The sequence below is a fragment of the Rhinopithecus bieti genome, unplaced genomic scaffold, assembly GCF_001698545.2.
Source record: "Rhinopithecus bieti isolate Rb0 unplaced genomic scaffold, ASM169854v2 scaffold_3615, whole genome shotgun sequence".
In the NCBI taxonomy this organism is placed as follows: Eukaryota; Metazoa; Chordata; class Mammalia; order Primates; family Cercopithecidae; genus Rhinopithecus; species Rhinopithecus bieti.
In genome coordinates, this window is record NW_016804369.1 from 1,250,650 (window position 1) to 1,264,514 (window position 13,865).

Sequence of the window (13,865 nt, forward strand, 5' to 3'; positions counted from 1 at the left end):
AATATTTAATAAAATAGTTAACATAGTTGATAAAATAAAATATTTAATAAAATTTTAGGTTTTATCAAAATCTAAAAAACCCAGAGGTATCAAAACTTAGGATCCAAGAACTCTAGCAATGCCATCTCTTGAGGCTGTTGCCTTCAAAATCAATGCATTTCTTAGGAGGGTAGCTCACTCCTGCTAGGGCCCCTGAGCAGCTCCAGGTTGATCTCCTGCCCCTGCCAAGGACAAGTCCGGTGAAAACGAAGGCTTCTTTCCCGGAAGAGATTCAGATCTGGGGGCTGATGATAATTAGCCCAGACTGGGTCCTGTGCACATCTTGAAGCCAGCTGCAGTTGTCAGGGAGATGGAGTGGGCCAAGTGGCCAGGACGGGTCACGCAGGCTGGGTCACATGCCCACCTGACCCTGGGGATGGACTCAGTCTCACCCATGTCCCTGGACCGAGGCGGGAGGGAGGGCGAAGGGGGCTCCCCCCAGGAGGTGGAGGAACGAGCTGACGCCTAACAAACATTGACGTCTGGTGCCCATGTTACCGTGAAAGTTTTCTTCCCACTTTGAGTCAATAAAACCTTTACTGGCCAGTTGTCCTTATTTTATTCTTTCTGATGTGGCTTCTTCACATGTTTACGTTTTGGTCTTTTTGGAAATCGGTTTACTTATGAAGGTCTTTTATGGAGAAAGTGGGGAGAAAAAGGAAGAACGATATTTACTGTGTTTTTGCAAATGTCAGACACTTTGATTTATTATGTTATTCAGTGCTCACCATAATATTGTGGTGTTTTATTATCCTCATTTTATAGGGTAAAAAAACGATATCCCAGCACAGCCATTTGCCGGCTTTCCCTCTTGCTAGCCTTGTAGCTTGGGCAAATCATTTAATCATTTTTATCCTCAATTTCTTCATTTATAATATGGGGATAACAACAGTAGCTGCCTCACACAGTTGTTGGAAGAATTATACAAGTTATTCCATGTGATACTCAATACATTTTAGTTAGTATACTATTAATATTAGTATTTTCAGAAATGACCATCTATCTTAATATGAAAGCCACCCGAGGGCTGGGTATGGTGGTTCATGCCTGTAATCCCAGCACCCTGGGAAGCCAAGGCAGACAGATCGCTTGATCCCAAGAGTTTGAGACCAGCCTGAGAAACATGGCAAGACCTCCTCTCCCAAAAAAAAAAAAAGAAAAAAGAAAAAAAATAAGAAAGAAAGCTGGGTGTGGTGGCGCATTCCTATACCTGTGGTCCCAGCTACATGGGAGGCTGAGTGGGAGAATCGCTTGAGCCCAGGAGGTGGTGGTTGCAGTGAGCCGAGATCGCAGGACTACAGTACAGCCTGGGTGACAGAGTGAGACCCTGTCTCAAAAACAAAACAGAACAAAACGAAACCAAAAAACCCCACCCAAAGCTGCCTGCATACTCTAGATGTAACCTAAAAAAAATAAAGAGGTGAAAAATTGTTACACCTAATTCAGCTCAAGAAGATAAAAATACATTTCCTTGAATGGAAAAAAAATGTTCTAGACTCTAAATACAACAGAACTAGAGGCATGCTGTGCTTGTACAGCACAATAACAAAATGATTTATCTTTCAGTAGCTCCCGTCTGTAAAGGTCTGAAGTCATATGAGCGACAGATGCAGGAAAACCATGTTTATTTTTCCGGGGAGACACTGAATCACACAGGACACATTTCTGGTCTTGAGAAATAGCCAATTGTTTCCCATATGGAAAACACTTCTGTAAGTGCTGAATTCCATAAACATCAGGTAGCTGAGACACTTTGAAAATGAGTCAGTAAATTAGCTATTCGACCAGAAAGTGCCTATTTCAGAGCCTGCAGCTCTGCAGTGAAGACTTTGCTTTAAACAGTAACCATCATCACCTTAAACTTTTGATTAAATGTTATGCCTCTCCGTGACAACTTCATTTCACCCTGACAAAAGAAATATCTGGTTCTAAGCTTATAAGAGTCTCTTAAAAATAGGGCTTTTGTGGCTTACTTGTTTGTTTACTGACTTCTTCAAAGCTATTTAACGGCTGGAATTTACCATTCAAATTTTATAATGAGTGATCTGGGTGTCTTAGTCCACTTTAAAATAAAAATCTCAAGTGGGCCATAAAAGACTCAAGATCAAGAATACAGTAAACGTTCTGATAGAACCAAGCCTTGGAGTTGCCCTAAATGTGGAAGGGATCCATGTCAGACATGCATCACACCATTCTTTAGAAACATGGTTTCAATAAAACCTTGCACACAGGAATGGCGTCCTTCCCTGGTGTCAGGCTAATTACAGCAAAGTTCTAAATTAAAATAAAATATTGGAGTGATGCAGCAACATTCCTAGTAACTCGCGTGGATGGACCAGAAAATGTGTTATTCTTATACCCTCTACCTTTCAGTCACTACACAAGAAATTCATGGAGAGGAAGAACATTCCCATTCGGACTGATTCCTAAATGTTTACCATTTGCATGCCCTCACTTAAGGATTCTAGAACCTGCCCGGTATTGCTTGGTTGGAGCATTTTCTTCAGCAAATACTGGAAAAAATGAGCATAAGTAATGCCAACAATTTGCCAAAGTCTTAAAAAGTTGAAAAATTATTCTGACTGAATTACTTTGAAAGGCAGCCTGTTCATCATGTTGTGAATGTTAAGATACAGAGGTTACCTTTGCTTGCTCTGAAATGATGACAGTGCCGTGGCTGTGCCCTCTAGGAAGACGTTGGCACAAGCTGGTGCTGCAGATGTGCCTCCTACATTAGACCTCCACTCCAGACACATCTCCCTAGTCATCCTCTCTGAATTTCTGCCAGCAATGAACAGAATCTGCTTAACAGAGTACTGTGATGCTTTCTCACTTCTAGATCTGGGATTCCACAGAGGTGATAATCAGCACATCAATTATCAATAATCATTAATCACCTATAAATCAATAATCAACTCCTCTAACAGAGATGAACTGAGTGACCTCCCAGCCTCAGGGAAGGCGCTCTACCCGGCTGAAGGAGCTAGAAAGGCATTCCTCACCATGCGCGCCGCCCTCCAAGAGCTGACAGTCAGGTCACGGATTCAGAGGTGAGGAATCACTGCAGGGGAAGATGGGGCCACAACTGCCTGTGGAGGGACCACAGGTGCAGAGAAGTCCCCTGAGGACGTGGCATTTGAGCTGGACATTGGCATTCAGTTAGGATAGGTATTGGGGAGGTGTTTATGAGGGTGATAACTGAGTAAAGGAGTAAAGGGGTAGAGTTCAGGGACACAGGGCCATCAGGGAAGGTGGGCACATGTGTTTTCATCCTACTTGTACCATTGCAAAGGATACCCACTTGTGACTTCAGGAGGCTGGCCTGGTGTTCCCTCTCATCACCAAGTCATCAGATCCACGCCCAGGACTGCCTGTCCACCAAGGAATCCAACCACAAGGGAGTCCTACCTGGATGTGCTTTGAATTTTACGGGATGCAAAAGAAGGGTGGGATGCCTTCACAGTGTCTTCCTCTTGGTGCCCAGAAATACCAACACTGTGGTGATACAAACAAGAAACTAATTATAGTCCTGCCCAGAAAGGGGAGGGCTTACCAATGCTAGCAGGTCCCTGAAACTAGCTCCTGGGGTCACCTGGGTGGGACCAGTGGGCAGAGGATGTGCTGCTGACGCCCTAGGTGAGTGGTCTCGCCAAGCCCCTCCTCTCCCTGGGCCTTCCCATTGATCTCCTCTGAGAACCTGGGTCCAGGACTGCCTGCTGGGGGTTTCAGTGACAGATGACCATGGGAGCATGGGAGGCAGATATGCAGAAGCTCTGCCCCGTGGGGATCTCGCATGTACGGACCCTCACAACAGAGTCCTGGGGGTATCACCCATAGGCCTAATCCCAGAGAACCGACCCCAGCAAATCCATCCCATTACAGAGCACATCCAGCCAGCCAGCTTCCAAGCCGGCTCTCCCACACATCGCCAGCCAGTCGGCCATACCTCCTATGTAGAAGATATAAAGCTTACTTCTCAGATATGGGTCCCAGGAAACCCAATCTTCTTAATTTGTGTATAACCACAACTTAATTGCCCATGTAAATTTTAATCCTGCAGCATGGAGTAAACTTAATTTCAGTCATTTTGCAGTTCCCTGCCTCACTGCTGTGGCCAGCTTCATGGTGGGTGTGTTGGAGATGGAGTGCCCGAGAACCCATATGACAGAAAACCTACTTAGGTCCCACACTGCTTTTCCTGTAACTAATCTTATCAATTTTCCCCTCTCCCCTATCAATAAGCCGTTTGTTTCCTAACTCCTCCTTTCCAATGAGAAACTGTGGGATCACTGAAGTGCAGGCTGCTGCAGACACACAATCTGTTGTCAGAGCCCATCCGGGTGGGGCCGAGGGAGCCACTGGCTCGTGGCTGTGCCTCCGGTAGAAGATGAAATGCCGACTGCCTGTCACTCTTCCCCCAGCTGGTGCCACACCAGCCTTGGCCTGCTGCAAGCCCCCGTCACATCGGTGTGAAATTCCCAAGGCTTTTCCAAATCTACCCCCAGCACTGGAATTCTAAGATGGGAGAAGGCGAAGAACACTGAACATCTTGGAGATTAGGGAAAGGCCTGGTCCTCTGTCTCTGGATTGGGATTCTGGACACCAGAACATGGACCTAAGCTGCTTCTCCCCGTTGAGTTAGGTGTAACTCAGTCGGTCTTTCTCAATGTCAAACCTACTGGGTCCCTGGGGTGAGGACTGTGGCTCTGTGAATCATGGTCCTGCTGGAGAACCGGAGTGACGACCATATTCCTGGTTGTTTTCATCAATCCTGGCTCCTTTTTTGAGACCGGGTCTTGCTCTGTCACCCAGGCTGGAGTGCAGTGGTGTGATCTCAGTTCCCTGAAACCTCCGCCTCTCAGATTCAAGAGATACTCCTGCCTCAGCCTCCCGAGTATCTGAGACCACAGGCATGTGCCACCACATCCAGCTAAATTTTTTTGTATTTTTAGAAGAGATAGGATTTCACCATGTTGGTCAGGCTAGTCCCGAACTCCTGACCTCAAGTGATCCGCACACCTCAGCCTCCCAAAGTGCTGGGATTACAGGTGTGAGCCACTGTGCTTGACCAATCCTTGCTATTTCCAATGACCCTCTGCGTCAGGCAAGTAAGAAGAATTTAAGTGGTCTCTGGAAACGGCTTAACGTGGACTGGCAGGAAATAAAAATCCCTTTTCAATTACTTTTCCATCACTCTGTTTAAGTCTAGGAGAATGTTACAGTTTTGTGCTAATATGTTTTTAATGCTTCCCTGACATTTGCTAATCTTTCATTTAACAGAAGATGGAGAAGCTCGACATTTTGTCTAGACAAGAGCAGCCAGCTCTTTCGTACCTCTGCGTTCTCGGACTGGTTTTCAGTGACCGTGTTGGTCACTCCGTCCATCCATGCAGATGCTCTCTCTGCCCCTCCTCTGCCCTGCTCTGCACCCAGGAAGCCGCCCTCTATTGATGCATCACCCAGGCCCTTTGCTCTCTGGCTTCCGGTGGGGTTTGGCCAATGAGAGGAACCGGCAGGCTGTCACAGGACTAGGGGATAAAGAGGTTGGGTATTTCTCTTCCCTCCTGAGGTTTTGGCCACCATTGCAGACCCCAGTAACTTCAGCTGCTGCCAACAGTCCTTCCTCCATGGCTCTATCCTCACCGGGGTCTGTGATGCAGCTCCCTGACCTTGTCCCCACTTCTGCTCGCAGGGCTGATAACAGCCCCCCTTGCTGCTGGTCTCTGGACACCTTACAGTCCTTCTTATCTTCTTTAATCCTGTCAACATCTCGTCTCTTGAAGTAGTCCTTTCATTGAAGCTGCAGTCAGTTCTGTCCATGCCAGGAGCCAGCACAAAGGAGTTACCATCCCTTGATGACAAAGGTAGACAGAGACACAAAACACAATGTGGTTTTCCTTTTCCAAGTGTGCCAAGCTGCATAACGCCTGCCCTCCACTACCAAGATGTCCATATTCTAATGAATTCCAAAACCCAGGACTATGTCACTTACCCCTGAAATGGAACTTTGCCGATCTGATGATGTTAAGATGGGGGAGATTACTCTGTGTTATCGGGTGGGTCCAATAACATCACCGGGTCTTTATAAGAAGGAGACAGGAAAGTCGGAGTCAAAGGAGGAGATGCCACATTTGAGTAGAAGGCACATTTGAGATGACTGTGCTCAAGACAGTGGAGGCTTCATCAGCCTGGGTCCCCGAATGTTCCTGTGGAGTTGACCCTGATTAGATATGCACCTTGAGCAAGCAGCACTGCTCTTCGTTTACTGTGGTGTAACTATCCTTGATGACGAAGGTAGGAATCCCATCCCATGAGAGAGATCTGAAGATGAATACTACAGGTACTGAAGATGGAAGAAAGGATCAGGAGACACAGAACGTGGGTGGCTTTAAAGGCTGGAAAAAAAAGGGAACGGCTTCTCCCCTAAAGACGCCAGAAAGACAAAATCCATATGATACCTTTACTTTATCCCAGGGAGAGTGGCTTCGGACTTTTGGCTTGCAGAACTATATAAGGTAATACATTTGTGCTGGGGAATTTTTGTTGTTTCGTGTTTTGTTTTCGCTTTTGCTTTTTGAGACAGAGTCTCACCCTTGTCGCCCAGGCGGGAGTGCAGTGGTGTGATCTCGGCTCATGGCAACTCCTGCCTCCTGGGTTCAAGTGATTCTCCTGCCTCAGCCTCCTGAGTAGCTGGGATTACAGGTGCCCGTCACCACTGTGCCTGGCTAATTTTTGTACTTTTAGTAGAGATGGGGTTTCGCCATGTTGGCCAGGCTGCTCTCGAACTCCTGACCTCAGGTGATCTGCCCGCCTTCGCCTCCCAAAGTACTGGGATTACAGGTGTGAGCCACCACCGTGCCTGGCCTTGTGCTGTTTTAAGCTACTAAATTTGCGGCAATTTCTTACAGCAGCAATAGGAAATTATACAGCTAGGCACATGGGAAGATAGCATTGTGGAGTTTCCCCTCCAGCTAGGTTGGGGATCATGTGCCTCGCTTCTAATCAATGAGATATTGATGAAAGTGATAGAAACTACTTCTGGGCCTGGCCACAGAGTCCCTGGGCTTCCCTCTGGTTGTCTTTTCCCTACTCCAGTAAGCACAGAAGCCACATTTGAGATAACTGTGCCCAAGACAGTGGAGGTTTCATCAGCCTGGGTCCCTGAATGTTTCTGGGGAACCAACCATGATTAGATATGAATCATTGGTAAGCGACATGGCTTTTCATTTACTGTGGTGTAAAGGTGCAAGTATCCTTTAATAAGCTCATTACGGTTAAGAAGTCAACTTAAGGAAACAAAGTAAATAATGGTACAAGGAGCCTATCATTCAATATGTATTTGTATATGCCTACGGATAGTGTGCTAATAAGCCTGTTATCTGGCTTATCACAAAAAAATAAAAAACAAAAGCTCACTGATTTGTAGCATTTTCCAAGTTCTGTGGTGTAAATACCATCACTGTGACTTGTTTCAGTCAACACTGGGGATGCCACTGAACTTGGATTTGGCAGGAGAGGCACACAGTTGGCTCTCATGCTAGGATAAGCTGGCCTTGGCCTATCTATTAAGTGCTACGTGTTGGGAATATAGCAATAAGCAAACTCAGCCCTCACCTTCATGGGACTTACACTGTAGAGAAGGTGTTACAAGGAAAATAATTTTACAGTGTACATACGTGTACCAATATATGTATAAACACAGGCACACATACACACAAGCACATATAATAGGCAGTAGTAAGAGTGGTAAGGACAAGATTTGGGGAGATAAAGAGAAATGGAGAACCACTATTTTATTTCCAATGGATAAGGCGGGCACCTGTGCAGAAAAGTTAACACAGCAGATCAGAGACTCCTTTCCTTGGAAAGGCTCCTTGCGAGGTTGGCCCTTGGCTGACGTCTGGGAACCTGGCTGATAAGCAGTTTTCTACATTAATAAAAGACTTTCCCTAGATGATAATAGTGGTTTTCAATGTGCATAATCTTTTGGCACAATATTTACCATGCAGATGCATGTCCAGACACATGCTTTCCTTCTCAGAGTCTGGAATTTTGGTACTTACCAGGTAGAGGGTATGCATGTCACCAGTCCCCAGTAAAAACTTTGGGTACTGAGCCTCTGATGAGCTTCCCTGATAGACAACACTTCCCAGCTGCTGTCTGAACTCATTGCTGGAAGAATTAAAGTCCTCCTGTGTGGCTCCACGGGAAGAGACTCTTGGGAGCTTGGACCTGGTTTCTCATGGACCCCCCAGGCACGTTTTCCCCTTGCTGACCAGGCTTAAACCCTTTCACTGTAATAAATCACAGCCATAAGTACGGCCCCGTGAGTCCTTCCAAAGAATCCCCAAGGCTAAAGGTGGACGTGGGACCCTGGACACAGCGTCCCTGGGGAGATAACATTTGAAAAAAAGACCCAGAGAAAGCTAGGAGGTGGCCATGCAAATACAGAAGGAAGTGCCTTTGGATTAGGGGAACAGCAAGAGCAAAGGTCCTGAGGCAGGAACAGCCTCAGCTCATGAAAGGCATGGTAAAAAGAGAATGTGTGTGGAGGGAAAAGAAGAGGGAGAGATGGGGTCAGAGACATGGTCATGGGCCAGATCACAAAGTGTCTGTGGACCATAGTGAAGATGCTGGACTTTAATCTACATGTGATTATAGAGCCAGAGAGTGAAGGAATTGAATTTATGACGTGAAAGGCTGTCTTGCTGCTGTGTGCAGGACGGTAGATAGAGAGGTGAGGGTAAAGTGGGGAGCACAGTGAGGTGGCGACTGTAGTAATGAATCCAAGTGAGAACAACCAGTAACAAGAGTTAGCATGGAGCCCTGGGGGGATAAGTCGCCAACTGCAGCAAATTCACAGAAGCAGGTCTGAGAAGCTCTCTTAGCTGATACACCTGCCTAGGAATAGGAGTTCTGTTCCCAACTCTGACCCTGAATAGCAGTATCCCTGTCTATCAAGTGAGAGGAGTGAGCTATAGCAGGGATACTCCACTGTGGCTGTGTGCTGGGCAGTTATAAAGAAATACTAGTGCCTCCCTGCCTCAGTGTGGATTGATTTGCTATGGGCGTGGTCCAAACATCAGAAGTTTAAAAAATTCCCAGGTGATTCTAAAGCCTAGTTAGGATGGATAGCCATGAATTAGATGATCTCCAAAGTTCCATTCTAGATTTTTTACTTTGATGTGTGATTGTCCCTATGTTGGTGACTTGTCAAATGTCTTAGTCCATTTTCTGCTGCTATAACAGAATACCATACACTGGGAATTTGTAAGAATAGAAGTTTATACGGCTCATGGTTCTGGAGGTTGGGAAGTTCAAGAGCATCCTGCCAGGACCTCTGTGCTCTGTCAAAACATGGTGGAAGGGCAAGGGAGCACCAAGGTGGAGAGAAAAATGAGGGCTGAACTTCGTCCTTCTGTAAGGAGACCATTCCCAAGATAACTAACCCACTTCCACGATAATAGTATCAATGCATTCATGAAGGCGGGGCCCTCGTGATCTAATCACCTCTTAAAGGTCCTACCTCTTAATGCTGTCACAAAATTCGACATGAATTTTCTAGAAAATATTCAAACCATAGAAATGACCAAAATTAACACTAAAAAGAAAGGAAGAAAGGGCATATATCCCAGGTCAGAGAGAGGGCAAGAGAGAGAGCTGGAAAGAACACTGGGTCTCTCCTCCCTCTCCCATGAGCTTCCTGATGACTTACATTGCTAAGATCCAGTTACCCAGCATGATAACTTTTTTCCTGAGGTGATTTGCAGTCAAATTAATGATTCAAATGTGGAATGTTAAGTGTGGGTGGATTAATAGGTATCACTGGAAGAAAATGTGAAATAGCAGCCTTAAAAGCCTTACATATATTTTGAATGATGAAAAAAAATGCTAAGCTTACTGAGCAAAAGCAAGGAAAAAAGAGACCCCTATTAACATTGCAGACAGCTAACCCTGCATACGTTTATACAATCTCCCTACCCTCCCACTACCATCCTTTTCAATCAGGAAATTCTGTTCTTTTCTGATCACCGGCTGTATCCAGCTTGCCAGCATTTCTCTACTAGGTCCATTATGCTGTCTCTATTTTTGCATCTCTTTGTATTGCACGTTAAAAAATATTTTTAAAAACAGTGAGAAGCTAGCAGGATGGACACCCCTTTGGCAGTACTGGGTGTGGGGAGCAGGAGGGTCTCTCAAGAGTGTCCCACATCAATCCATCATAAAACAGAATATAGACACTGAATGTAAAGAATGCAATAGGATAATAAATCAGGGGTGAAGTCCATCAGCACAGAAAGTTCCTTAAAATCAGGAAGAAATACAATAAACTGTATTTTATTTAATGCCTTATCAATGACAAAAATTCACATCTGACATATTTTTCTTGTTTCCAAATTCATTTGCCAACACATTTTGCTTCTGAGCGAGAACAGCATATTTTCACTCCTTAATATGAGTAATTATAATTAATGGGTGTCCACTCAGTTTTGCCTGGAAATTCTTTCTTCCAGAACAAACAGCCACTTTCTCTTTTGAGAACTCCTGACCACACAGCAAAACGCAGTAAGGAACTGGGGAATATGAACAAAACCACAGCCTGCAGGGCGTCTCATTTAGAATTTCTAAGAGCTGAGCAGTAATGGCTCCTTTAATTTTTGGAGTAAATTCTGTTTCCCCAGGTTCAGGCTCTGGCCATGTGGAAGGAAAAATATTTCACTTCAAATCCTTTTTTGCCTTACATTCTAATGATTAAACCTCAGGGTTTCCTTCACCTGGTAAAGGGGCTTCTATAGTTGTGAAGAGGGAAAAATGCAGCCCTGGTTCTTGGCCATCCCAGGAGGAAACAGACATTGCCAAAACTCAGTGCTTAGGAGGAAACCCAGGTAGATTGTGGCAGCCCCTCGGGTCTTCATGGTACTCCTTTTTCACAATGTCCTCATTGCCCACAGCAGATATTACCAGCTGAAGGCCCCTGAGCTGAATCTGGCTCCAAAGCTTGTTTTATCTAACTTTGCAGGGAGTTATTTAAATTTATAATTCATTTTTAATGCCAGTATTTATAAAACAAAATATTTTATGTAAAAATCTTGACTTAAGCTTTCATTGAAAACATTTCAAGATTTGTTAAATCTGTCAATCCATTTCCATATTGCAAAAATCAACAGAATAGCACCCTTGAGTGCATGAACTCACTAGTTTTCCACAGTCTCTACCCAGCCCTTATGCCTCATTTGTATTATCTGTTTTCCACCACAGGCATTTAAAAAAAAATCTCTGAACCATACAGTCATTTGCAAAAACACTTAATATAATACAGTTCTATTCCCTTGTATATGCTTAATAACTCAGTCCAGGGTTTCTCAACCTTGACTCTACTGACATTTTGACCAGATAATTATTTGGTGTGAGAGGACTGTTCTATGCATTATAGGAAACTTAGCATCGTCTTTGGCCTCTAATCAATACACGTTAGTAGCACCCCAGTCATGACAATAAAAATGTCTCCAGACATTGCCCCCGGAAAGCAAAATCACTCCCAGATGAAAAAACACTGGTTTAGCCATACTGAAATACGCTTTTTTCTTTCCTGCCAAAGATTGCAATTTTTTTTCCAGCTCTGAGTCTCCAACATCTGCCTGAAAAACTCCTAGTCATACTTCAAAACCCAGCTCCAGAATTCCCTCCTCTGTAATGCTTATCTTTCTAATGGCATAAAGTGTTTATGTTTTTTTGACCATGACTAGAGCTATGACTTTGAGTTGTGTTACAGTTTACAAGGAAGTTGGTTAGGGTGTATAGTGAATGCTGTATATGATCAAAATTGCCATTCAAATTATTTTAAATAGTTTTAATCACCAGAACCTGACGCTTTGGAAGCCAAAACATTAATGTAAGGTCTTCTGAGCTGGCTGCACCATGGTCAAGCCATCGTGACCTTCCCCCGCCCTTGTGATAATGTACTTTGTGATATTCCCTGTCCTTGTGAATATACTTTGTAACATCCTCCCAACCCTTGAGAATGTACTTTCTAACATCCATCCCCTGCCTGCAAAAAATTGCTCCTAACTCCACCGCCTATCCCAAAACTTTAAGAACCAATGATAAGCCAACTGCCCTTCACTGACTCCTCTCTCAGACTCAGCCCCCTTGCACCCTAGTGAATAAACAGCCTTGTTGCTCACACTAAGTCTGCTCAGATGGTTCCTTATACGGACAGATGCATGTAATAATTAAGAAATGTCATATTTTTCCCTCCTACTCTCTCAGTCATGTCCTTCCTTTCTCTGAGGAGCCCAAAGTCTAATTTGGACAAAGGAAGTGGCAATGAATTGTTTATAGTTTGTCTTTTTTGTACACTTTATTTTAATGCTGTTATTAATTTGTATGTACCTCCAGGATATCTCCAATTTCTATTATAAATATACTCTGCCATTGTAATTATGCATTTACAAATCCCCAGTCCAGGGGTGCGCTCCTTGAGGGTAGATGCTGTTTCAGTTGGTGAAGAGCTTTATATAAACCGTCGATCACTCAGACCATGGTAGAAGGTTTATATAAGACTTTGTAAGGTCTGAATCACAACTCATTTACTCATTCATTCATTCACTCAGCACACACTGGTTGAATATCTTGGTTAATACTGAGTGACAACTTGATTGGACTGAAGGATGCAAAGTATTGTTCCTGGGTGTGTCTGTGAGGGTACTGCCAAAAGAGATAAACATTTGAGTCAGTGGACTGGGAGAGGCAGACCCATCCTCAATCTTGATGGGCACCATCTAACAGCTGCCAGCACGGCCAGGATAAAAACAGGCAGAGGAACCTGGAAGGAATGGCCTAGCTGAGTCTCCTGGCCTCCATCTTTCTCCCGTGCTGGATGCTTCCTGCCCTCAAACTTCGGACTCCAAGTTCTTCAGCTTTTGGACTCTTGGACCTTCAACCACAGACTGAAGGCTGCACGGTCGGCTTCACTACTTTTGAGGTTTTGGGGCTCGGACTGGCTTCCTGGCTCCTCATCTAGCAGATAGCCTACTGTGGGACCTCACCTTGTGATCGTGGGAGTCAATACTCCTTAATAAACTCCCCTTTATATATATGTATCTATCCTGTTAGTTCTGTCCCTCTAGAGAACCCTGACTCATACACCAGCGGTGTGCTCCCTAAGGGTAGATGCTGTTTCAATTGGTTTAGAGCTTTACCACTCAGTCCACGGTGGAAGGTTTATGTAATGCTTTATAGGGTCTGAATCACACCTTGGCTTCCTGCCCATTCACTCATTCATTCGTTCACTCAGTACCCACTGACGGAATATCCTACGTGCCAGACTCAGCAATGACCCAAATACACGACTACTGTCCTCTTGAAACATACTGTCTCATAGAGGCAGACAGACAACTGAAAAAAAAAAAATGCAGAGTATCTCAGGTGTTTCAAAGTGCTATAAAAAGAGAAAAAGCAGGTAATGTAGATAAGAGGGTACAGTGGACAGGAGGAAGAGGATGCTATTTTCTCCAATGTGGCTTGCAGTGGCCATTCAGAGGACATGGCATTTGAGAAGAAACTAAAATAAGGGAGGAAGGAACCAAGGGTATATCCAGAGAGGACACTGAAGACCTGCTGGGTGTGTGTGAATAATAGCAAGGAGATCCAAGTGGCGAGAAGAGCAGAGGGAAATGCAACATGTTACGGAAGATGCAGTGGGCCGATATAAGGAATTTGAATGTTTTCAGACTTGAAGCAACTGGAAATTTTTTTTTCTTGAGATGGAGTCTCGCTCTGTCGCCCAGGTTGGAGTGCAGTGGCGCTATCTCGGCTCACTGCAA

At 44.7% G+C, this 13,865-nt stretch overlaps 1 protein-coding gene across 6 annotated transcripts in view; it reads right to left on the reverse strand.

Annotated features, from left to right (window-relative positions):
- Positions 1-13,865, reverse strand: part of TMEM132D (transmembrane protein 132D) — an 865,119-nt gene that overhangs the window by 682,262 nt on the left and 168,992 nt on the right. The window contains exon 2 of one of the 6 annotated variants that reach the window (XM_017867542.1): positions 3,448-3,534. The exons of the other annotated variants lie outside the window; for them this stretch is intronic. The gene's annotated coding sequence lies outside the window, so the exon portion shown is untranslated. The remainder of the gene's footprint in view (positions 1-3,447; positions 3,535-13,865) is intronic. 6 annotated transcript variants of the gene reach the window in all.